This window comes from Equus przewalskii, chromosome 16 (genome assembly GCF_037783145.1).
Source record: "Equus przewalskii isolate Varuska chromosome 16, EquPr2, whole genome shotgun sequence".
Classification (NCBI taxonomy): Eukaryota; Metazoa; Chordata; class Mammalia; order Perissodactyla; family Equidae; genus Equus; species Equus przewalskii.
The window spans coordinates 71,007,975-71,032,935 of record NC_091846.1 but is presented as its reverse complement, the minus strand read 5'-3'; the positions used below and the strand labels follow the sequence as shown (position 1 = coordinate 71,032,935).

Sequence of the window (24,961 nt, the reverse complement as noted above, 5' to 3'; positions counted from 1 at the left end):
CCGTAAGTGCAGGCTGACTTAGGTTTAGATGTGTGATGTCGGCCGGGCTACTGGGGCAGCCTCCATTTTGTGGGTCCCAATCTACAAACTAACGTTATCAGTAGTCAAGAACAGATCATATGTTCTGTTCTGTGGCATGGTCAGCATTACCCTTTAGATAATCCTTAGGGCCACAGTGTGGAAAATAGCTTTGAGTGGGCCGAGATTGAAGGTAGAAAGGCCACAGAGGAAGCAGTTGAGGTAGAAGTGGTGAGGTCCAAAATAAGGCAGTGACAGGGCCTGGAGAGGACGTGGAGTCCATCTATCTCAGTGACTAGTGTGAATTTTGGAAGGAAGGACAAGGAGGAGTCTAGAATGTTCTGGCCACAGGTTTTTGATTTGGACAACTGTTGATGCTGATCCACTGACCATTTGCCAGTAGAACACCTCCATCTCCTTGAAACGTGGAGTGAAAACTTGGCTCTCTTCGGACTGTTCATATTCGAGGGGCTGTGTTCACTTTTAATAGCAAATAGAAAACTTTGACAAGTTTCTCTTTCTAGATCAAGATTTAAATAGGCAGTTCTAGGAGCGTTGCTCTGGGGGAAAGAGTTCATTTTGTTGACTTCAAACCTGAAAGTCCTTAGAGATGGAAGAAAAATGCTTTACAATAAAGATAAGTCAAAAGTTTTTTTATGATTATATACACTTCTTGGTCAATAGTGGATGTTTTTGTTCACGATAATTTGTTCAGTTTGAGGAGTCATATAATGCAATTAAAAGCCAAGTTTCCAGATTAACTATTAAGGTCTGGCAAGAAAAGAGAAGGAAGTGTGAACTTTATTGAATTTACATATGTGAGTGTGTACACCTGCTTTTTAGATAGAAATGAATGTAGTTGTAATTAAAATGCCTTTTTTCCCCCATAACATTTTGTTGTCTGCACAATTACAGTGGCTCACTGAAGTGTGTGGTAACCTCTTCTGTAATGCTGCCTCTTTCTTAGATAGAGTGTAGTTTGGGAGGAATTGAAATCTCTATTCTTTCCACTTCCTGTGTGGAGCACATGGTATACTATTGTTGCACTTTAAAAAAGTAGAAATGTGAAAATAAGGCTTAAAGATGAAAACAATTGTAGGGTTTTTTTTTTTTTAAACAGCCACTTATTTCAAAGTCTGAAACTCATTTTCTTTGGTTGTGTTACTGTTGTACACCAGGTGTTGTAATTCTTTAGCAAAGAAAGGACTCTGCTGGGAGGCCTGAGTCAGGTTCCTAAGTAAAATCTGAGTACTTACCGTCCTTCTGCTTCGACCTTTTCTTGGTGGGACAGATTGAATACAGTAACCCAGTATGCTCTTTCCTCCTTTATTATCCAATGGTGACTTGTTTCCTAGGAATTTGCATTTTTCGTTAACTTAATTATTTTTTGTTTTACACTTAAATTTTCCACTCACATGCCAATTAAGTGACATAAAATTCTTCATATGTCAGACATATAATAATGGATATAAAATATTGGAAATACTTTTAATGGAATGGATACTAAATGTTAGAAATATTTTAATGATGCAGTAACATAAAAACAAAAAATTTAAAAGGATAGAAATTTTACATCATTGCTGTTTATTTTCGCTTTCCTAATCATATTTCCATTTAAAATCTTGGGAATAATCTTAAAGAACACAGTGCCAAGGTGACTCTGGTACATCTGTGGCACATGTGCCTTTTAATGGGGATGTTAACCAGCAGCATACATGCTAAAGATAGAGTGTGGCCTGATCTGCGGAGCCATGAAGTCTGGTCAGCTCTGTTCTGACCCCATGCTCTTTGCTTTGGCAAAGTGCTTTTCTGTCACTGAGAATTCACCCCTTTGTTCCCCTCTCCCTGTGTTTGTACTATACTCCAGATTTTGTCCTTTCAGATATTTCCTTTAGTCGTATCTTTCCAAAGTTCTGCCATCAGTTTACTCTTCAGAAGAGGTCAGAATTAGAATTCAATTGGATTTTCAACTTTTGCATGTACTACATTAGGGAAAAAAGGCAAATAATGCAAACAGTTGTCAGAAAGTAAATGAGACACGTCTGCCTTAACTTTAAACGTTTACTTTATTTGAACTTTATTTGACTCAATTTTTTTCTTTCTATGCTTCAAATAACATGTAAACAACTGTGATGTGTCTGTTGTGTTATTAGATTATATAATTAAATGACTTTTTGGGTGTTATTATAATAAGTAAATGTTCCACCTCATATTCCCACTAGTGAATGTACATTAAACTTACTAGTTTTTAAAGCATATTGGTCTTCTACATTAACAGAAATATCCTGTGTTATTTTGAATCCTGTATTATTATCAATGCTCTAAGTAATTATAACAACTAACCTTTAGCGAATGCTTTCTATGTACTAGTTGCTTTGCCTATATTATCTAATTTAGTCCTCAAAACCACAGGTAGGAACTTTTGTTATATTTATCTGAAAAAGGATGAAGCACAGGCATGAAGAGGTTAAGGAAGTTACCTGACAACACCCAGCTAGCAACTGAAAGATCTGGGTAAAACCCAAGCAATCTTACTCCAGAGTGCATACTCTTAAATCTCTGTGTTGCAGCTGCCTCTCTAAAGAATGCTTAAAGAATGTATGTGAAAGTGGCCAGTATTGTCTTAGTGTTTCTGTGAATCATTATATCCTCAAGCTAAAAGAGACTGCAGTACATTCAGTGTTTAAATATTTAGAATTGTGATACATTTTTATCAAGCATAAATTACATACGTTAAAATGCACAGCTCTTAACTGTAGCATTTGATGTCTTTTGACTATTGTGTGTATCCTTGCCACCATCACCCCAGTCAAGATACAGAACATTCTCATCATCCCAGAAAACTCCCTCCTGGTTCAATTAAATTCCCACTGTGCCTCCTCTAAGAAGCAACCACCATTCTGATTTCTCTCACTTTACCTTACTTAGCTTGTAGTAGAACCTCATATCATTAAATCGTGGAGTTCTCATGCTTTTGAGTTTGCTTATTGTACTCAACATTTTTTTTTTTTTGAGATTCATCTGTGTCATTGTTAGATGTACAGAATTCGATGTGCTGGCTTCTGTTTTCTTTTGTAAACTAGAAACTCCTAATTGAATAGATTCAGTTTTAGTTAACATCCAGGAGTTGTCCGAAACTACAAATGGTTTAAGAGTTGGCCCAGCTTGCAGGCTAACAAGTTAGCCTGCCCCAGTTACATAGATACTGGCTGAAGACAGGAGACTCCTGGGTCAGAGATAAAGGACTATATTATTACTTAGGGCACGGCAGGCTTCATGTTCTCATTCCCTGTGTCCCCAAATCTCCCAGAGGCAATGCTGAGCGGCCCAGGTGGATGCTTGTACACAGCAGGCTTGTGTCACAGTTGAGGAACTCCAAGTTTAAGGAATCCTGCTGCTTTTATGGAGCTTGCAGCAGAGCTGCCCAACCTTTGCCCAGCAGGGAGGCATTGTCTTTATTATCCTGGGTGGGAAACAAATCTGCCCTCTAACCTGGGAGGAAGCACTATCCCTATTCCAAGGTTGTTTGCGATGCACATATCCTTGCAAAGACAGTCTGAGACAAAGGCTATTGTAAGACATGCAGAAACCCCATGGATTAGTCGTCATTCAAATCTGTTTCTGCAAAGCACCTTTTCTTCCCTGTTTCTCGTAGGCCTGCCATTCTTGTTGTTCTGAAGATGCACTTAATATATAGAAAAATATCTATTTGGAAATTAACTAAAAAGTGATCCTGAGGTTTTGAGAGGATTGACAATGTACAATCTTATGTGATAAATCTATCAACATTTATTAAATAAATACTATGTGGTAAGTTCCATGTTAGTTACTGGGAGAGATTTAAAACATTCTATAAGGATTGGGCTTTGACCCATAAGTACTTAAGTTAAATGTACAGAGAATACTAGAAATGAGAGAGTCCTGAACTCCTGAAGGCCAACTAGAGTGCTGGAGGAGACCCATCTAGGATGTGTGGGGAAGAAAGGGAAATGTTTCAGAGAAGTGTGACCTGCGCTGACTTCTGAATGCATGTTTCAGTTGGCAGGAGAGAGAGGTATATTCTTGGCAAAAGTTAAATAATATGAGTGAAAGTCAAGGGCTGAGTGAAAGGTACAAGTTTGGGGATTTGTGGGAATGTTAATGGAATCTTATTTCGGAAGATTAAAGGAATCATAATTTGGAGTCCAAAAGCCTGGCAGAGGAGTCAGACTGGATGTGGTAAAAATTAGTGAACTAGAGAACGTTTCTGAAATGGGAGACTGAACAACTTTCTCAGTAGTACATGGGTAGCAGTTTATTTCCCCGCAAGATGGTGTTTCCTAGTGAAACACCACAACTGGGAAGAACTGAAAATGTCCAGGCTATTTGGCTACAAAGAACTTTTCAACAACTTGAGCCGCATCTTTTAGTGTAAGAATCCTGAGATGCTGTTCTGGCTCTAGTAGTGGCCTTGGGTTTTAGGACCCTGGATGACTGTTGCTTAGCAGAGAGGTGCGTTAAAGAAGAGTTTGCCCAAAGCGCCACTTTTGGAAATGAATTTTGATTTTCTACTCCTTAGTGTTTTAAATTTGAATTGTGTTTTAAGGAGTAACGATCTGTCTCTTGGATTTCTTAATGTTTAAGCATGCCACAAAATTTATAAAGTGGTATTTTAAGGAAGATAACTTGTTAAAACAAGAGCACTAATTAAGTTATTAATGGCTATTCAAACATTACAAAATGTAACCAGTAATGCCTTCTAAGCAGGAGTCTCAGTTTCTTTGATTTGGAGCTGGGATCCTTAGAGATCACAGTTTATAAGACTAATAGTTATAGGGCCGCAAACATAATTCATGCAAGAAAGGGAAGGGGTTCATTTTAGGTGGTAATAACAGTAGTAGACACATGGTGGTGGGAGCGAATTGGCAGCATAAACCTGAATTCTGTCATTTCAGTGGATGAGTAAGTGATTTAATAAAATTTTTTGCAATGTAGGGTAAAGGCAGTAGACAGCTGCATAGTGTGAAAGATCTGAGTACTACACAGTTAAGTAAAGGGTCTGAATGTTGTTGTGTTAACATAGCATTGAATAAAAAATTAAAATATACACCCTTTGCCTATAAAGATGCCACTTCAGAGTCACAGTCGAGCTGTGTCATATGGATTGGCATAGGTATGCACACACTTTCTTACTCAGTCTCTCCGGCGCCGATTAACATGTATTTGCAAGAGCCATGAGGAAAGGGATTTAGGGTCATTCCACTCATTCTGTAAATCGTAATCTTCCTCTCATTTTTATTACCTAAAGCAGAAGGAGACCTTATCGCTGAATCTTGGTAACAGTTTTTGCCTAACTGTTTTGCTTTCCTTTCACTGTTACAGTTTTAATGTAAGACAGATTTTTTGACCTTTTCTTTTTTGTATCCTTTTAAATTTATAATTGGAAGAAATACTTTTAAATATTATTGTATATTTTGTTGGGAGCTATTCTTATCTCTCTCCATTTAGAGTTACAGGAAAATTAAGGAAAACGGGACAAATTGATACTGCTAACAGTTATGGCAATACAGGTACAAGGAACTTTAAAAATTGCGTAAAAGCAATTTTCAGGTAATATACATAATATTTATTTCCTAATTGCTGTGTTACATTGTGGCAAAATGTCCATATTTTGAGTGGCTGAATAGTGGAATACTCTTTTAACTAAATAGTGCTTTGAATTTTTTCAATTTGAGGGGCAAACACTAAGCCTGTTGAATGTATTTATGGGTATGGATGATGCTAGACATTTAACTTATGGCTTAATCCTAGGTGTTTGTGCTCTTACCCAATCTGTAGGCAATTAGAATTTTTTACCAAAGAGAACCATTCAGGAAGGGTTCATATTAACAGTGATTTGTGGACAGAAAGAAATAGCTAGCAAGTAGGATCAATACAAAATATTAATAGATTATGTATTTTGTTTTTAACTTTGTGATTTTGAAATTAAAAACCATACTATTTCATATCCACACTATTTCATGGCTTTCAAGTGGGTTTTGTTGAGATGATTTTTAGTTAATTAATTATTACATATAATAATATAAAATAACAATATATAACATCATAGTAAATATGTTAAATTTATAAAATTTAAATATTAATTTTAAATTGTATATAAATTAATTATATGTGTATTTAAATATAATTAATTAAAAATTAATAAAATATTAAAATTAAAACTCAGACTATTTCATATCCACACCATTTCATGGCTTTCAGGAAGGTTTTATTGAGATGATTTTTAATTAGTATTAGATGCCAAATTAAAATTAGACTGCCAAAGGAATCTTGAGAAAGACAGAACAAAACTGGAGGCATCACACTGTCTGATTTCAAGTTGTATTACAAAGCTTTAGTAGCTAAAACAGTATGGTATTGGCATAAAAACAGGCACATAGATCAATGGAACAGAATAGAGAGCCCAGAAATAAACCCATGCATATGTGGTCAGTTAATTTATGACAAAGGAGCCAAGAATATACAATGGGGAAAGGATAGTCTCTTCAGTAAATGGTATTGAAAACTGGACAGCCACATGCAAAAGAATGAAACTGGATGACTATCTTACACCATACACAAAAAATTAACTCGAAATGGATTAAAGATTTGAATGTAAGACCTGAAACCGTGAAACTCCTAGAAGAAAACATAGGTGGTAAGCTCCTTGACATAGGTCTGGGCAATGACTTTTTGAATCTGACATTAAAAGCAAAAGTAGTGAAAGCAAAAATAAACCAGTGGAACTACATCATACTAAAATTTAAAAAAAACAGTCTGATTAAAAAATGGTCAGAAGATCTGAATAGACATTTTTCCAAAGACAGTTAGATGGCTAACAGGTGCATGAAAATATGCTCAACATCACTAATCATCAAGGAAATGCAAATCAAAACCACAATGAGATAGCATCTCATACCCGTTAGAATGGCTATTATCAAAAAGACAAGAAGCGAGTGTTGGCGAAGATGTGACGAGAAGGGAACCCTTGTGCGCTGTTGGTGGGAATGTAAACTGGTGCAGCTACTGTGAAAAACAGTGTGGAGGTGTCTCAAAAAATTAAGGATAGAACTGCCACATGATCCAGCAATTCGCCTTCTGGGTATTTATCTGATGAGAACAAACATACTAATTTGAAAGGATATGTGCACCCCCATGTTCATTGCAGCATTGTGTTTATAATAGCCAAGATAAGGAAACAACCTAAGGGTCCATTGATGGATGAATGGACAAAGAAATGTGGTCATACACAGACACACACACGCAGACACACACACACACACACACAGTCACTACAGTATTATTCAGCCATAAAAAAGAGTGAAACTGCCATTTACAACAATATGGATGGACCTCCAGGGCATTATGCTAGCACAGATTGGTGATTGCCGGAGGCAGGGGTCGGAGTGGAAGAAATGGGAGAACTGTTTGCTTTTTTGTTTAATAAAGAAAAGAAGGGCCAGCCTGTGGCCAAGTGTTTAAGTTCGGGGCTCTGCTTTGGCCGCCCCGGGTTTCACCCGTTCGGGTCCATGGCACCACTCATCAAGCCATGCTGAGGCAGCATCCCACATGCCACAACTACAAGGACCTACAACTAAAAATGCACAACTATGTACTGGGGGGCTTTGGGGAGAAAAAGGAAAAATAAAATCTTTAAAAATAAAAAGAAAAGAAAAAAGTTCTTTTTTGAACTTCTAGATGCCCACGCCACGCTGTGGCTTCCTCCAGTCAAAGGATCCAAAGACCTTCAGCTCATACCTCAGCTGTCTCCTTTTCATGTCTGGTTTCCTGATGTGTTGCCCACTACCACCCAGGACTACCTGCCTTCCTCCTTTGTTCATGCCAGCATACACTTCCCTTTCCATTCCACAGAAATTTCACTCATTGTTCAGTTACCTAAACTGGAAAACATCCTAGAATGCATATATGTAAGTGATCTCTAGTGTAATTTTTAATACTAAAATAATAGTAAATCAGAATAAGGAAACCTGCCATGTACACACCCTCATTTTAGAAGTCATAGCTCAGCCCAGCTGCAGGCTCACGGGCCCATAATGAGCAGTAACAGATGATACAAGGTTCAGTGTGTAGCTGATGGTGCCTACTTCAGAGACTGCCACTTGGTGTGATACACCTCTTGGAACAGCTCTCCACCTACCTAACCACACCAACCAGTGTAAATTTAACTAGCACCATCAGGTCAAACATGGAGAAACCACAGCCAAGGCAAAGTCCTTCAGTGTGGCAGGTTCATGGATCAAGAAACAATCCCAGGGACACATCCTGATTCTGCTGTCTGCTCTCTGGTCACAGCAGGGACCTAAATACTGTCCAAGGAAGGAAGTCTCTCCCTCTGTGATAAGCACCAAGCCCCACGAATTCTTTTAGGGAAACCTTCCTGCTGTGTTGCTTCTTTTTGTCAAGTGATGTAGAACTTGGGAACTGGTCTCAATAAATGACATTAGATGCAAATAATGATGAAATAAAGTTGGATGCTGAGATCTGCAGTATAGGATATAATGGTTGAAAAGGACATTTGTAAGTATGTCTACCTTTCATATCTGATTTGCTAATCAGGCATCTTGGTATTGGCAGTTATGGATTGGTACAGTATAACCAGTAAAGTTTTCTCAAATAAGTAGGCCACCTACATAACTTAGAAGGCAGAGTTGTTACATCCAAATATATGGTATATTTAGTTCACATTGTAGGTTCTTTTATAGGTTTCCGTGTTGTTTGCTGTCATGATTTCTTTGTATACTGACAGATTTTAGATAAAAAAAAAGAATAGAACTTAGAAAAAATGTATAACCAATAGGGTTTTAGGCTATTTAAAAATTCACTGGGAGGAAATAAAACACACTCTAAATGACTTCTCAATGTATATGTTGTCTCCATATGATCATTGCAGGAGTTTCAAGATATCCAGTATCATTGATTCTCATTGTATGTGGTGAGACATACTTAACAGTAGTTGCCAAGAGTTATTTACTTTATAATCTCCTAAGGACTGCTATGACTTTTCCATTTCTCCTTATTAATCTGCCATCTAAAGGAATAAAATGGGAAAAGCCCTGGTTATTTGATTTTAGATGCTGTCATGCATTATTATTTTTTTTTTTGTCTTTTGTTTTTACTTTAGCTGCTTCACTTGGTAAGGAAGGAGGAGAGAACAGCCTTGATTTTAACATTCCCTTAAAAGTAATCACCTGTGATCACTTTGGGGACTGATTCCCAATTTGATTAGAAGTGATGGTTTAATAAAACAAAATATAAACTTATATATCTGCAGAGGTAAAATTTAACTAATTTCTTTTGATTTGTAACACAGTTATATAGAGTGACCTTTCATTTCTATGGCTCTGATGCCGTAGGACCAACTACAGGGCATTGAGAGCTTTCTGGAAAGAATCAAACTCTGACGGAGTCATGATAATATCCTCACATCTAATACACTTTTATGAATAGTTGTCTCTGCCCACTAATTGTTACTTCCTCCTTTCTCTATTTCTCCAGAAATAACATTAGAAATAATGTAACAAAGACATTATTAGAAGAATAGCCTTGAATATATTTTAATTATATGAAAAAGTCAGTCATTGACAAACATTGGTACTTTATCAGTAGTAACAAATTACTTGAGCAACGTCTTGCAGCTCGTCATGGCATGTGAGTGATGGGACATTGTGATTGAGTTCTGATATTTTAAGTTTTGAGGGTTGGTCTCCTTTCAAAAAAAGCTGTTAAAATTTTTTTGTAACATTTTTAAAGCATGAAGTCCCACTTCAGGTAGTCGATTCAACACCCAACACTTAACTGAATTCCTTCTATGGGAAGAATGGTGTGCTTAGCTCAGTGAAGGATTCATGAAGGAGACAGGATATTGGTCTTTCTCGGGGGTGTACAGGGGGTTGGAAGGTCAGGTAAGGATAGGAGGGTTGCTCGGGATGGTCAATCCTGAAGCTAAAGAAGCGATATTGATAGAGATGGAGGGATAAACTGATCCACCCTTCCCCTTTTCTTTTCCATTTCCTTTTTCCCTTTGCCACTGCCAATTATGTCATGAGATTCTGCTGGTTGGACCAAATGAGAGATGGCTTTGGACTGAAGTATTCTAAACTCTAGAGTCCATGGCTGTCCTTAGATAGCATTTCATGAAAAGCTGGGTACATTTTTAAGTTGAAAAATACAATGAAGATAGGAATAGCTGTAAAATAGGTTATGGCTAGAAATTAACTTATTACCCCACAAGGCTGACTGGCAATGCCTGTGAGGTCTTTGTGCTATTTTTTGTTCTTTTAAATTTGTTTGCTTGGTTATCAATAAGCATATTTATCTAATGAATAATGAGAAAACTATAAAGAACATTTTCTGTAGTAAAAGAAATCTGAAATAATCTGTAGTATAATTATAATATACAGTTATGCGTTGCTTAACGACAAGTATATATTCTGAGAAATGCGTCGTTAGGCGATTTCATAGTTGTGTGAACATCATAGAGTGCACTTACGCAAACCTAGGTGGTACAACCTACTACACACCTAGGCTATATGGCACTAATCTTATGGGACCACTGTCATGTATGCAATCTCTTGTTGACTGAAATGTTGTCACACGGTGCATGTCTGTAGTTGCAAATGCATTTCTTAGACCCAGATTATGAGTTATAAATTTCATTTCTATAACAGTTTTATTGAAATATAATTCAATTACTATAAAATTTACCCTTTTAAAGGGTAAAATCCAATAATTTTTAGTATATTTACATAGTTGTACAACTGCAACCGGCACCACTATTAGAACATTTTCATTAACTTAAAAAGAAATCCCATACCTACTAGCAGTCCCTCCTCATTTCCCCCTTCCCCCATACCTGGACAGCAGTTAGTATGCTTTCTATTTCTGTGCATTTGCTTATTCTGGATATTTCATATAAATGGAATCGTACAATGTGGGTTCATTCATTTAGCATAATGTTTTCAGGGTTCATCCATGTTGTAGCATGTATCAGTCCTTCATTCTGTTTTATTATCCAGTAGTATTTTATTGTATGGATATACTACATTTTGTTTATTCATTCTTGAATTGATGGACATTTGGGTTGTTTCCATATTTTTGCTACTATATATAATGCTGCTATGAACATTTGTGTATAAATCTTTACCCACATAAAAATTTCTCTTGGATATATACCAAGCAGCAGAATTGCTGGTCAAATGATAATTTTATGTTTAACACTTTGAAGGACCACCAAACTATTTACTAAAGCAGTTGTACCACTTTATATTCCCTCCAGCAATGTCTGAGGGCTCCAATTTCTCCGGCTGTCCTTGTCAACACTTGTTATTGCCTGTTGTTTTGATTATAGTCATCCTAGTGAGTGTGAGATAGTATGTCATTGTGGTTTTGATTTGCATTTCTCTAATGAGTAATGATGTTGAGTATCTTTTCATGTGTTTGTTGGCTATTTGTATATCTTTTTTGCAGTAAAGTCCACTCAAATCCTTTGCCCATTTTTAACTAGGCTATTTGTCTTTTTATTTTTGAGTTGTAAGAGTTCTTTATATATTCTGGATACAAGTCTTTTATCAAGTATATGATTTACAAATATTTTCTTCCATTCTGTAGATTGTTTTTCGCGTTCTTGATGGTGTCCTTTGAGGCACACAGTTTTAAATTTTGATGAAGTCCAATTTATCTGTTTCTTCTTTTGTCATTTGTATATTTGGTGTCATATCCAAGAAACCATTTTGTAACTGGAGATTTAGTCTTAAGTTTTCTTCTGAGAATTTTATCCCTTACATTTAGGTCAATGATCTATTTTGAGTTAATTTTTGTATATGGTCTGAGGTAGGAGTCTACCTTCATTCTTTTGCTTGTGGACATCCAGCTGTCCAAGCAATATTTGTTGAAAATCTTATGAGACTTATAAATCTCATTTTGAATTAATATATAACTAAAAGACCTTTTTGCTATTCTTAATTTGTTTCACCAAAGAACAATCTAAAAATGTCTTGGTAGTTCAAAGAAACAAATTATATTGTATGTTATATGAAACTATAATAGAGATACTGTGAATTTTTTAGTAGTAATACATACCTTACTTTTACTGTAGTTTTGCTTATAAGCACTTAAAAAAATTAATACCCGTGTGAAACTTACAAGCACTTTTGAGAAACTGATCCCCTTGTGAAAATAGAACACTTAGACTATTTATAGATATACAGATTGAACAATTTTTATATATTTATCTTTGATTAAAATATCACTCTGAGGGCCAGCCCAGTGGTGTAGCAGTTAAGTTTGCGTGCTCTGCTTCGGTGGCGCAGGGTTTGTCCGTTTGGATCCTGGGCGCGGACCTAGCACCGCTTATCAAGCCATGCTGTGCAGGTGTCCCACGTATAAAATACAGGAAGCTGGGCACAGATGTTAGCTAAGGGCCAATCTTCCTCAGCAAAAAGGCGGATTTGCAGCAGATGTTAGCTCAGGGCCAATCTTCCTAAAAAAAAAATAAGAATAATATTGCTCTGACTCTTCTTATCTGTGTTTATTGTCAAAGCGTGGTCATTTCATTAATATACTGACAATATGATAACATATTTACATTGAATTTTTCTATTTAGCTTTAATGTTAATGCAGTGAAGTTCAGAATTCACTGTGAGATATAAATTATGCTTCTTTTATTTAAATTTATTCTGGTTCACTTCCTAAGTATCTCATGCAAAACTTAAACATTCCTTGGTATGAATGTCATCTAAAGTTATAACAGAACAACCCTCTCCTGCTACAGCTTACTGGCTTTGTTAAAAAAACAAATCACCCTATTCTCCAGTAGAGTAAAGCCCTGTCACTGTAAGTAGGTAGAGCCTCTCCTATAGCAGGTGGACATTCTCAGGGCCGATCATCAGAAGGAGGGTTCAGACGTGAACTTGAACCCTGAAAGTGGGAGTTAACCACGTAGGAAAAGCAACTGCCTACTCTCCTTAATACTTCTCTTGGGTATGGATATTAGGTTGCTAGACGTAATTAGGCGTCGTGGGCAGGTTGGAAGCTGAATAGGGAGGCATCCATGTATTGAACTCTAAACTGAACACAGGTCAAGTTATGCTAGCTTATCCAGTTCCATGTCATTCTATGTTGCTTTCCTTTGTATTATATCCAAATATTTAATTACCTTATGTTTAAGTATTGTAGCCTTACCTTGGCTGTGTGCTGGGGTGTTAAGAGAAAGGCCATTTACCTTTGCTTGAACCAGAGTATTAAGTTCAGAGCAATGCCGACATTCTCCTTCCAAGCTGTCATTAGTGAGATACCCAAAGGGGAGGTGGATCTCAGGAGCATGACTAAAGCTCTAAAAGGCCCTGCTGGCTCTCCAGTGAAAACTTCGGAAGATCTTGGTTTTGTTTTCTTAAGGAATAAAATAATTTTTCCCTCCAAGGTAAATTTTTAGTTTTATGATATCAAAAAATATTTTGTTTTCAATTACATTGCCAGCTTAGAGTGTGATTATGTGAGATTATTTTTGCTTCAGCTAACTTGTTTGCTTGACCCTCCTAATTTAGAACAGGGCAGGACTGTTAACAGCACGTCAACATGCGGGTATTCTTTTTGCCTTAGTCTATATGAACATTTAACATCCAGAAACATATAGTAAGTGTTTGCCCATTGAATTCTCTGTGCATATATGTGTGTGTATTTGTGTGTAAATGTATATGCGTCTGTGTGTGTGTATCTACATTACCTAAGTGTACAAGTGATATACAAATAAATCACACATAGAGATATCTCTTTGCTATTTCTTTATCTTCAGTGTCAGACATATTGCTTGACACCTAGTAGGTTTACTGAATGATGCATTTGGATTAAGTTTGATTTCCTTGAAAATAATGCTGATATTTTTCTTAATGCTCTTAATTTTATCTCCAACCCATACTTGGGAGTAGAGCTGTAAGTACAAATAACCATGTTAATTGTGGTTTTTGATGATGTTATTATAATGTTAAAAAATGAAACATTAAAAAATCTAGATTTTGATTTGCCTAGCTGTTTTCCTTTAACAGAAAGCATAAAAAAAATCTCAATCGTTTATGTCTTCCTCGATATTATAGAAGGATATTCTGGTACAAGTCCAAGCCAGATGATTTTATCTTCTTTTGGCTTGTGCTGGCCAAGATGTCCCCAGTCCTATTGATTTAGGCGGGCTAGTTTTGTGTAACCCTAAGGCCACTTCATGCTTCTGTGTTCTTATTGTCTTCCTCTGACAATTATTGTTAGATAGTTGTATATTTTAAAAATAATTTTTACTTTTTTTCTTGCTTTTAAGACAGCAGTATGTGTAATATTTTAAAGCTTTTACCTATAGCTAATGCTATAAGGTCCATAAGTGAATTTTTAAAAAGTGTCCAAGCAGAGGTGGAAGGACAGATTAGAGCCCTAGTAGAAGGCACGTTCTCCTGGAGCCTCCGTTAGGACTACCTTATGGCTCTAACCAGTTCCTCGCTCATAAGCTGCAGAGCCTGAAGGAGCCTGGAACATTTTGTATTTTGTCCAGAGTGGGACTGGCTGCAAACAGACAGTTTTGAAGTCCTTATATTGTTCTTGAGCTAAAGAACATTGTCAAATATCTGTGCTAGAATATTAGAATACCTGCTTCTCCTGTTTATCTTGTATAGTTGGGTCTTAGTCATCTATATATAACAAAATTAAATTTTAAAGGCTTTTCTAATATGTGTATTTTACTTTATTTTTTATTATTGTCTTCCTTAATTGCTTTTGTCTAACAATAATTGCCTCAAAAGCTTTGAGGTAAATCTTATAGGGGGGTTCCCATTCGCAGGTGCTTTGTACCCTAGTTATAAATGAATAAAGTGCATTTTCAAACAGTCTTTTCCTATCATTGTTCTGCTCCCTAAGAGATTCACTGCCCAACTCTTCTTTTACTTCTTCAGATTTAAAAATCATTTGCAGCTTTGAACTCTCTGTTTGCTACTAGGCTTTTATTTCTTTTCACTACTTCCTCCCCCATTGTGTATTTACGTCTTAGTTTTGCTGTTATTGATGCTCCTTGCACCCTGAACACTATAAAAAGCCTATCCTGTCAATTTTGTATTATTCGTGAAAATTGTAGTCCTTTTCTTTGTTCCTACCTGACCGCCTTAGGTGCTGTTATTCATTTATTTTCTTTAGGAAAAAAAAATAACCGAGACATTTAAAGTCTAGCTGGTTTGTCTCTCTCAAGGGCCTTGTAGGAAGAGCTCTGCCTCATAAAGGAGGATCCCATCTGGGGTGGGAGAGAGATTGACCGGATGAGATGAACACACTTCCCACTCCAGGATTTGGGTGACCGGGGCTGTTTCTAACACCTAGCACCACTGGGCTTGTGATAGCTACTTATTACCTGGGAGTGACAAGACCTCCTTTTCTTGGGAATACCATTGGAAAACACAAAATTTCAATGTGCTGACGAAATACAGTTTAGGGAACCAGTAAGTGAAGATGACCTGATTCAAAATGTCAGTCAACTGATTATATAATTGATTTCCTATTGAATATTTAATATGATACCAGGAACAATAAAGTTTCATTTAATGTTACTTTGTACTTCTTTTGGTGTTTAGTTACTTTGTTTATTTAGAATTATACAGTAGTGGGAGTCCTTTCCAGGAAAGGCTGTGGGTGAGAAAAGCTATCTTTAAAAGAGTTGTAGACTCTAGGCAGTTGTATATACTACATCGAAGAGAGGCCTGGGCTACGTAAAAACTTGCTGGCATCAGCAGTGTGTAGCCAATAATTGAACCCTTCGGAAGGAATGTGGGCACAGAGGAGAGAAAGAGTAAGAGGAGAAGTTAGCCTAGAACAGGGTCCTTAGAGACTCCAATATTTGATGAAATAATAAGCCAGTCAGCCATTTTTATTGACAGCAGAACCAGCTCATTTATTCCTTAAAATTCGAATATCAATATGAGAAATGGACTCTAGATACTACAGCTTCAGAATTAATGGATTTTTACATTTCAGTCCAGTTGAAACTCAATAAAGAAGATGTATTTAAAGAAAGAAGATACATTGGGACACCCTCTTGTTTTGGTTATGATTTTTGGCTTTGTGTGTATAGTTTCTAATCGGTTGTTGATCTTTTTAGGGAGCAAGATTGGAAAATAAAAAAATGAAGGCAAAGGACTTTGACATTTTATTTGCTGAGTTGAGGTTGAGTTTTCTTAAACTAAGAATTGGTTATCTGGTATGGAAAGAAACTCAGGTGAATTTTTTCATCATTAGAATTTGGAGGACAGTTCTAAAATGGAAACTAAAGTTTGTACTTCAAAAGGTAGCTTCCCATATTAGCAGTCTTATCTTCTGAACTTGAAGTTTTTAATTTACTTCACTTAGAAAGTAGGTTTTATATTTTAGATTTAATTTGATTTTTTAAAATTGATAAAACCTTGCTTAGTCTTTTACATCATCATTGAAGAATTATAATTTGTGTCAAAGAGTTGACTCTTCAGTCATTAGTATACTCCGAAGTCTCATACCTTCAGTTAAAATATTTTACTATTTGTATCATACTATTTGCTGGCTCTGATTTCATCATACTGTGCTGGAATTAGGGGATAAGGAACACAGCTTACTCCTGGCTCCCACTGAGCGCCTGCCCCTAGACTCGTTCTGCCTCTAGTAGTGAAGATTAACTAAGACCACATATGGATGTGGGTTTCATTTGTGGGGTGTAATAAGGCAGTGGAGGTATTACTTTTTATCAGAGTGAGAGACTTTTCCTATCCCTCTCTGTATTTCCAGTTCTGTTTGGGTACAGTCTGCTGAAATGATTGGCCAGATGTTATGATTTATTTAGTTAAAGTCTTCCTTTAACTCCAGCTCTGATACATTGCTCTGCCTTTCTTTTGTGTAAATTTAGTTGTCGGAAATATAATCTAGCAAATATCTGTTAGTTGACAGTCTCTCATGTCTCAAGTGTTCTTTATACTTTGGAATCAGCATAATTCACTAGCAAGCATGTATGTTTATGAAATTGTTTCAAGTTATTGGGAATTTAGTTCAATTGCATAAGCTACCGATATATCTTGACTCACTTTAGAAAATTTCACTTTAGCCCTAGATTGAAAAAAATCTCTAGAAGGGATTAGTCTGGTTTTGCATAATAAATTCTTTTCAGTAAGTGTTTAGTGAGGTGAAAGAGTCTGAGACATCTGCTTATTGATATACATGAAGTATGACCTACAACTTTTAAATTTTACTTTGATATTTATTCCCTTTCAATAAAATATATGAGGTATGGACTTTTGCACTGATAAGAAAATACTTCTGCCTGAATTACCCCTTCCTCACAACTGGACGTAGTCTCTTTAATGAACTGTCATGCACTGAGACTTCAAACACACCTACCTTACTTTTGTATCACAGCCATTCGTGCCTATTAAATTGTAAGTTCCAATAAGATCTGAAACTCTAGCTAACTCATTATTGAATGTTCAGTACCTAGAAGAGTGTCTTGCACATAGCAGATGCTCAGTAGATATTTAGTAATTGAATAGATTGAATTATTCAGTTTTAATATCTCTTCAATGTAAATTAGAACCTGGAGAAGATAGGATACTTTAAGGAGCAAGTTTAAATAATAGTAGCATCCTTTTTGTATTTTGAAACTACTCCCAGGAAACAATATTACTGCAACAATTTATTTCTAATTTGCACATCCAAAGAAACTTCAGGTCTAGTCTAGAAGCAAGTTTTAGCATGGGTCATAGCAATAGTCAGAATTAGACTCTCAGGGCTAGAAGGGTCCTGACTTGTCATCCATCCCAACTTCCTGCCCAATGCTTAAGTTCTTTCTGTAGCAGTGGTTGTCAGCCTTGGTCGCCTATTTGAATGACTTGAGGAGCTTTAAAAATCCCAGTGCTTAGGCCTCACCTCAGTCCAATTGTATAAGAATCTCCATGGATGGGACGTAGGCATCAGTATTCTTTGAAGCTCCCTATGTGATTCCATTGTGCAGTCAAGGTTCAGAGCCATTGTTCTGTAAAATCTTTACCAAACATTTTTCCAGTCTGATTGAACTCCTCTGGAGATGAGCATCTCACTACCAAACTTAGTCTTGTGTTTATTCCATTTATTCAAATAGTGAATTATAAGAGAGTTTAAATTATATACTAGTTAAATTACATAACGTAAATCAGACTCACCAATTTAATACTCAACTGTTGATAAACAACCCTGAAGAGAGAGTGACATTTAAATTTAATAATCTTCCTTGAAGTAGTATTACAGCACTTTTGAATGACTTCCAAAAGGCTGATCATAAATCGCTTCAATCATTTTCAGATTTTACTTTAGCAGTAATCAAGTTATTTGGTGTGACTCAGATGAACATTCTGCTCTGTCTTAGAGCATTATGATCATTTCATTTCTTGCACCTGGGGAAACAGAGGACTGATGGGCAGGTTATTTTTGTATTTACCTGCCTGTAGCTTACTGATTTAATACACAGTGTTAATAGTGAAAGTTAGGTAGGCCCTTTTGGAAATGTGCTAGCTTCTTAGGACAGTAATGTACCATCTAGGAAATTTCAAATATATTCAAAGGGGAATGGCAAAGGTTTGGTTTTGTAAAGCTCTTTGATTTTAGAGAAGAATTTGTAGAGAATATGTGACTACATACAGATACACACAGAGCTGTATTCTTGCTTAAGAACTTATCTATCTTGAGAGCATTTACCTGTACATCAACTCATTTGAGCACTTTTGCATTTCGTTTAGTCCTTTAGTAGAATCTTGGCACTAGAAGTCAGTCTGTAACATCATTATTAAATACTCACGTAGTTCTGGCATCAGACAAACCTGAATTTGAGTCTCATCTCCATCCTGCCTCACTGTGTGGCCTAGGGCAAAGTATTATTTTATCTCAGCCTTAGTCTCTCTATTGGTAGAGTAGAGATAATGGCACATATCTTGTAGGGATGTTGTGAGGATTAATAGTAATGATGCATATAAAGTCTCACAGTAGTCCCTGGGTTACAGGAAGTTAACTCAGTAACTTAAATTTTTTTATACCACTTTATTGAGGTATGATTGACATGTAAAAAGCTGTACATATTTAATGTATACAACTGGATGAGTTTGGGGCTAAATATACACCTGTTATCACTACCATTAAGGCCATAAACATATCCATCACCTCCCAAAGTTTCCTCTTGCTCCTGTTATTATTATTTTGTTTACTATTTTTGTGGTAAGAACACTTAACATAAAATATACCCTCTTAGAAAGTTTTTTTTTTTTTAAGATTTTATTTTTTTCCTTTTTCTCCCCAAAGCCCCCCGGTACATAGTTGTATATTCTTCGTTGTGAGTCCTTCCAGTTGTGGCATGTGGGACGCTGCCTCAGCGTGGTTTGATGAGCAGTGCCATGTCCGTGCCCAGGATTCGAACCAATGAAACACTGGGCTGCCTGCAGCGGAACGCACGAACTTAACCACTCGGCCACAGGGCCATCCCCCCTCTTAGAAAGTTTTAAGTACATAATATTATAAGCTATAGGCACCGTGGTAGGTCTACAGAACTTATTTGTAATGCATAATGGAAACTTTGTACCCTTTGACCATCACCTCCCTATTCCCCCGCTCCCCACCTCAGAGCCCCTGGCCATCACCATTCTATTCTCTGCTTCTATGAGTTTGACTATTTTAGATTCCACATATAAGTGGGATCGTACAGTATTTGTCTTTCTGTGTCTGGCTTGTTTCATTTAGCATACTATCCTCCAGATTCATCCAGTCATTACAAATGGCAGGATTTCCTTCTTTTTTAATGCTTCTTTTTTCTTTTGTATGTGTATATTATATTTTCCTTATCCATTTATCCATTGATGGACATTAGGTTGTTTCTGTATCTTGACTGTTGTGACTAATGCTGCAATAAACATGGCAGTGCAAGTATCCCTCTGAAATCTTGATTTCAGTTCCTTTGGATAAATACCCAGAAGTAGGATCTCTGGATCATATGATAATTCTATTTTTACTTTTTGAGGAACTTCCATACTGTTTTCCATAATGATCATATCAATTTATATTTCCTCCAACTGTGTTACCAGGGTTCCCTTTTCTCCACATCTGTGCTAACATTTTTTTTTTTTTAAATAATAGCCATCTTCACAAGTGTGAGGTGATATTTCACTGTGGCTTTGATTTGTATTTCTCTGACGATTAGTGATGTTGAGCACCTTTTCATATACCTTTTGGCCTTTTGTGTATCCTCAGTATTACTGGATGGATTACAATAGCTGTAAAATAAGATCTTTTAAGACAAAATCCTGAGGCTAGTTCTGTAGAGCACATCATCTTTACTCTCCTTTACAAAAAACTATCCTTACACGTGATCGTGGATTGTGCCTTCACTAAACTGACTTTCCTATTAAGAGCCCTAATGCTACAGCACGTGGGTCAGGCTAGGTCTTTTTAAAGCCATAGAGCATAGGGGATGGCTGGGGTCCTTAGGTTTCCTCTGGGGTACCAGGAAAACTAACCTTTATGGCTGGCACTCTTTCGTCAACTAAGACCATCCTAGCATCTATTTATTGCTGGTCTTCTTGTCTGTTACATGTAGAGTTGTCAGATAAAGGACACCCATTTAAATTTGAATTTCAGATAAATAACTAATTTTTTTTAGTGTAAGTATGCCCCAAATATTACGTAGGGCATATTTATACATACAAAAAATTGTTTACCTGAAATTCAAATTTAACTGGGCATCCTGTAGGTTTCTTATTTTTATCTTTTTTCTAAATCTGGCAGTCCTGCCTATGTGCTATGTAAAAATGTTTTGCGTTAGATGTTAGGCAAATTTTATCCAAAATTAAAATGATAGTATTTCTGAATGAAGTAGAGAGAAATACTGTTTAAATAAGTGAAAAGTCTAAATTATAGCATTAAAATGGCTTCATTTGTTGAAATACTATAAATATAATTGTTACCGATTAATAGTAGTAAATAAAATTAGACAATGATGACGCAGATAGAAGAATGTCTTCCTACTTGTCTAATCTCAAGAGTTTAAGTGAAACCTGAACCTAAGGCTCTTCCAACTACATACTTATAGCATATTAAAAAGCATATATGATACTATAAAGGTATCCTATTTTAAGAAAGTCTGAAGTTAAAAAAGGTTGAAGCATGATTATTCATGCTTCTGAATAATTCCTTTATTAGTGCATTTAAAGCATGTTATGTATGAACATTTTATTTACGTATATTTTAATGTAGCAATTCCTGATCACCCCAGAATTTATTGAATTCTCCCTTTTGTAAACTTTTAAAGCACTTACTTTGGTATTCATTCATTCATTCATTTAATATGACTAAGCATTTTCTATGTGCCAAGAATTGTGCTTGGTGCTGGGGATATAAAAATAAATAAGACAATCACTGCCCATGTGGAGCTCACAGTGTAGCTCTGGAAAGACAGAGGTAATATTGACATTATAATGCAGTATGACAAATGTTATAACAATGAAATTAATTGCTTCTAATCCACAAAAGGTAGCTTGATGGAGGCTTCACTAAATATGTGATATTGAAACTGGGTTGCTTTTTTCTTTTTTAGTGAGGAAGGTTGGCCCTGAGCTAACATCTGTGCCAGTCTTCCTCTATTTTGTATGTAGGTCACCACCACAGCATGGCTTAATGAGCAGTGTATAGGTCCACATCTGGGACCCAAAGCTGTGATCCCTGGGCTGCTGAAGCAGAGTATACGAATTTATCTACTATGCCACTGAGCCATCCCTGAAACTGGGTTTTTAAGGATGAATAAAATGTTGTTGGACAAGAAGAGAGTTAAGGCCACTTTAGGGAGAGAGAGAAAGAGAGAGAGAGCGTTTTAAAAAAACTAACAACGCAGCCCATGAAAGAACCTGGCATGACTTGTTAATTGTAAGAAGATGGCAGGGGGAGGAGTACTCTGGAAACAGAGTAGAATGTGTTGAGTTGGCAATTAGGTTTAAAGAGAGGTAAGATGAGCCCATGAAGAGTATTTTATATCAGGTGGTGAGATTTTATTTTATTGTCTAGTCAATAAGGAATTACCCAAGTTTTAAGTCAGTAAGACCTAATTGTTTATGTTTCAGATGTACACCTGGAGTAAAGAAAGACAGGTGGCCAGTTGTTGTTGTAATTGTTTATGGGTGATGAGATGATGACACAGGAATGGGGGAGTTGTAGTAGGAGTTGAGAGATGCTGGGTGGGGAACATTTCTAAGAATTATTAGGGTTTGAATAGTTTTTCTGGCTGGATTTTTTTCTATTTTTGGTCTAGAGGCAGAAGATTTGAGGATAAAAGATAGGGATAAGTTGTGTGTGTCTGTTATTTCCCCAAGGCCTTAAGGTCATTGGAGGCAGGGACACTTTCCTAATGCTTCTATCTGATTCCCAACAGCACATCAAACAATGTTCATTAAACTCTTGTTACATTTAAACAAGAAACAAAATGTATAAGATGGGGCATATTTGTATATCTTTATTTTATTATTTTGATAAATCTATTGAGTATTATAGGAATAACCCAGGATTCATATGGAAAATTCATTCTCCCCGCCCCACTTGGTTAAATAATAAAATCCAGGTAACTGATAACATAATGATCTCATTAAAATTAATCTTCGTATTTAGTAATGTCTACTGCCTTGTAATTGTTACCATTTACTTTAGAATTTAATTGTCCATAATCCTTTTAATTTTTTGATGTGTCAATAGAATTGTTCTTCCCATTTTACAGTTAAAGAATGCCGCTAGGGAGGTCTGAGACAGACCACATCAGGGCTTTGAATTCATGGCTGTAGTTTTTTAGCTCAACACTTAAATCACAAATCCTGAGACAAAGAAACGACAGGCAGTGATGCTAATAGAAGGGCTTTCACGTTCTAAAAAGTGTATTACTTTGTACATAAAACAATGCACTATTAAATACTATTACGTATATATTCTTACACTTTATTTTTCTTTGTAATTTTTCTTTTTACTTTGATGACATCTAATGCTACTGGTTTTAACAGGTGCATTAAGGTTAGCAGACCAGGTGAGGAGATCTTGTGTGAGGTCCTCAAACACCCAGACTCCGAGGCAGCAATGCTTAACCTTGAACAGGTAAAGAGCCACAGGGCCACAGAGTCAGGAGAAAGTGTGACCTTGTAACATCCCGATTGATAATGTCTGCAGCAAGATACTGTGTCACCATGACTCAGCACCACTCACACATCCATTCTGCAGCGCAGGGAACACACGGAAGAGCAACACTGGTCTGTGAGATCGCGGTTAGTACGAGACTCTGCACCTGCATTCTCAACAGTGCAGCTCTCATTTCCCTATGTCTTTGGCTACAACCAGGAAAGCAGAATGAATCTGGGCAATCTATTTTCTCACTTCTTCTGAGGAGAGGGAGAGCAGCAGAATCCATGCCATTCTCCTTTTTCTGTGCTGCAGTGGGCATGTTGGCCATTGCCGGGAGCCTTTCAGTGAAGGACAGTAACAGAAGAATGCCAAAGATTCCGGAGCCTCTGTCTGGCTGAAGAGCCAGATTCCATTGACACCAGCACTCCACTGTTAGACTGTGTGACCTGGGCATGTAACAGATGGGCCATCGATCCTGTGGCTTACATTACAAAGACACACGTGACTAGTTTTTCAATGAGAAAACAGATGAGTTGTACTAGTCTGTTGATTGAGAGCTCACAATATATTCTCGATGGACTCTCTCTGGAACAAATCCTGTGAAACGATGTAGTGACTGTTGGCACCCAAATGTCTGGATTCTCTTAAAGAAGATATTTCTCCTGATTGTCCCTTACTCATATTCATTTATGTCCAGAGGATCCAATTATACTTCAGCTTTTTATGTTATTGAGTTTACAGATGACACAGGTCTAGTCACTTCTTACATAATTCTCTTGGTGGGACAAAAGCCCTGAAAGATGGCATTTATGGGCCTTTAATATCAACAGTAAAAAGAAGGTGAACTACGTTTTCTTTACACGTAAGGAAATAGTGACTAATTTAGAGTAATTCTGAAATGAATTCATTGCGTTATTGTCAAGATTGGTAAATCTTTTAAACTAATATCATTTCTGTCATGCATTTTATGTCTTAAGTAGAAAATATGATATTTTTCTGGAACTTTCAAATAAGCTCAGTCTGTTAGCTTCCCAGGGACTCGGAAGCTTTGAATGTAGAGGAAGAGGAGTTCTGATGGGAGGAAAAAGACTCTCTGAATCACCTCTGATCGCAGTTCAGAGGAAAGAAGGAATAAAACCTCTCATCTTTATTACCTCGTTTATATGTGGTAAAATTTTTCATGTGTGTTATTTCTTTTAATTTTGAAAGCAATTCTGTGAGGTAAATATTATTCCTTTTTTTATGCTAAGGTGATGAACTGACATGCTAAAATACCCATCATGTGTTACTTACTGTGTTAGGAGCTTATCACGTATTTTCTCATTTAATTCTCAAAATAAGTTTCATTCTTTTTAGATATGTGAATTAGAATAGGCTAGATTATACTGTGGTATCAAACAGACCCAACATATCTGTGTCCTGATAATATAAAGGTTTATGTTTTGCTCACACCATATTCACTATGGTGCCAGGAGACTTTCAAGGCAGTTCCCCTTGCTGGTACTTGACAGTTAAGGCCGAGGGAAGCGCTAGCACCCTGCAGCTTCACTGCCCAGAGTACGCAGCTCCTTGGTTGTTGTGGCAGGGAAAAGTGACAGGAGACTCATGCTTGGGTTTTTAAGGCCTCAGCCTGAACGTTACACACATTACTTTCCCTCATAGCCCATTGCCCGCAGCTAGTCACATAGTCCGACCTCACTGTAAGGGGGATGGGAATACGAGGCAGCAAATGGATAGTGGTGAACGTTACTG

General features: G+C 36.7%; 1 protein-coding gene across 2 annotated transcripts in view; it reads left to right on the top strand.

Annotated features, from left to right (window-relative positions):
* FGF14 (fibroblast growth factor 14) overlaps positions 1-24,961 on the top strand; it is a 591,564-nt gene that overhangs the window by 12,304 nt on the left and 554,299 nt on the right. The window lies entirely within an intron of this gene.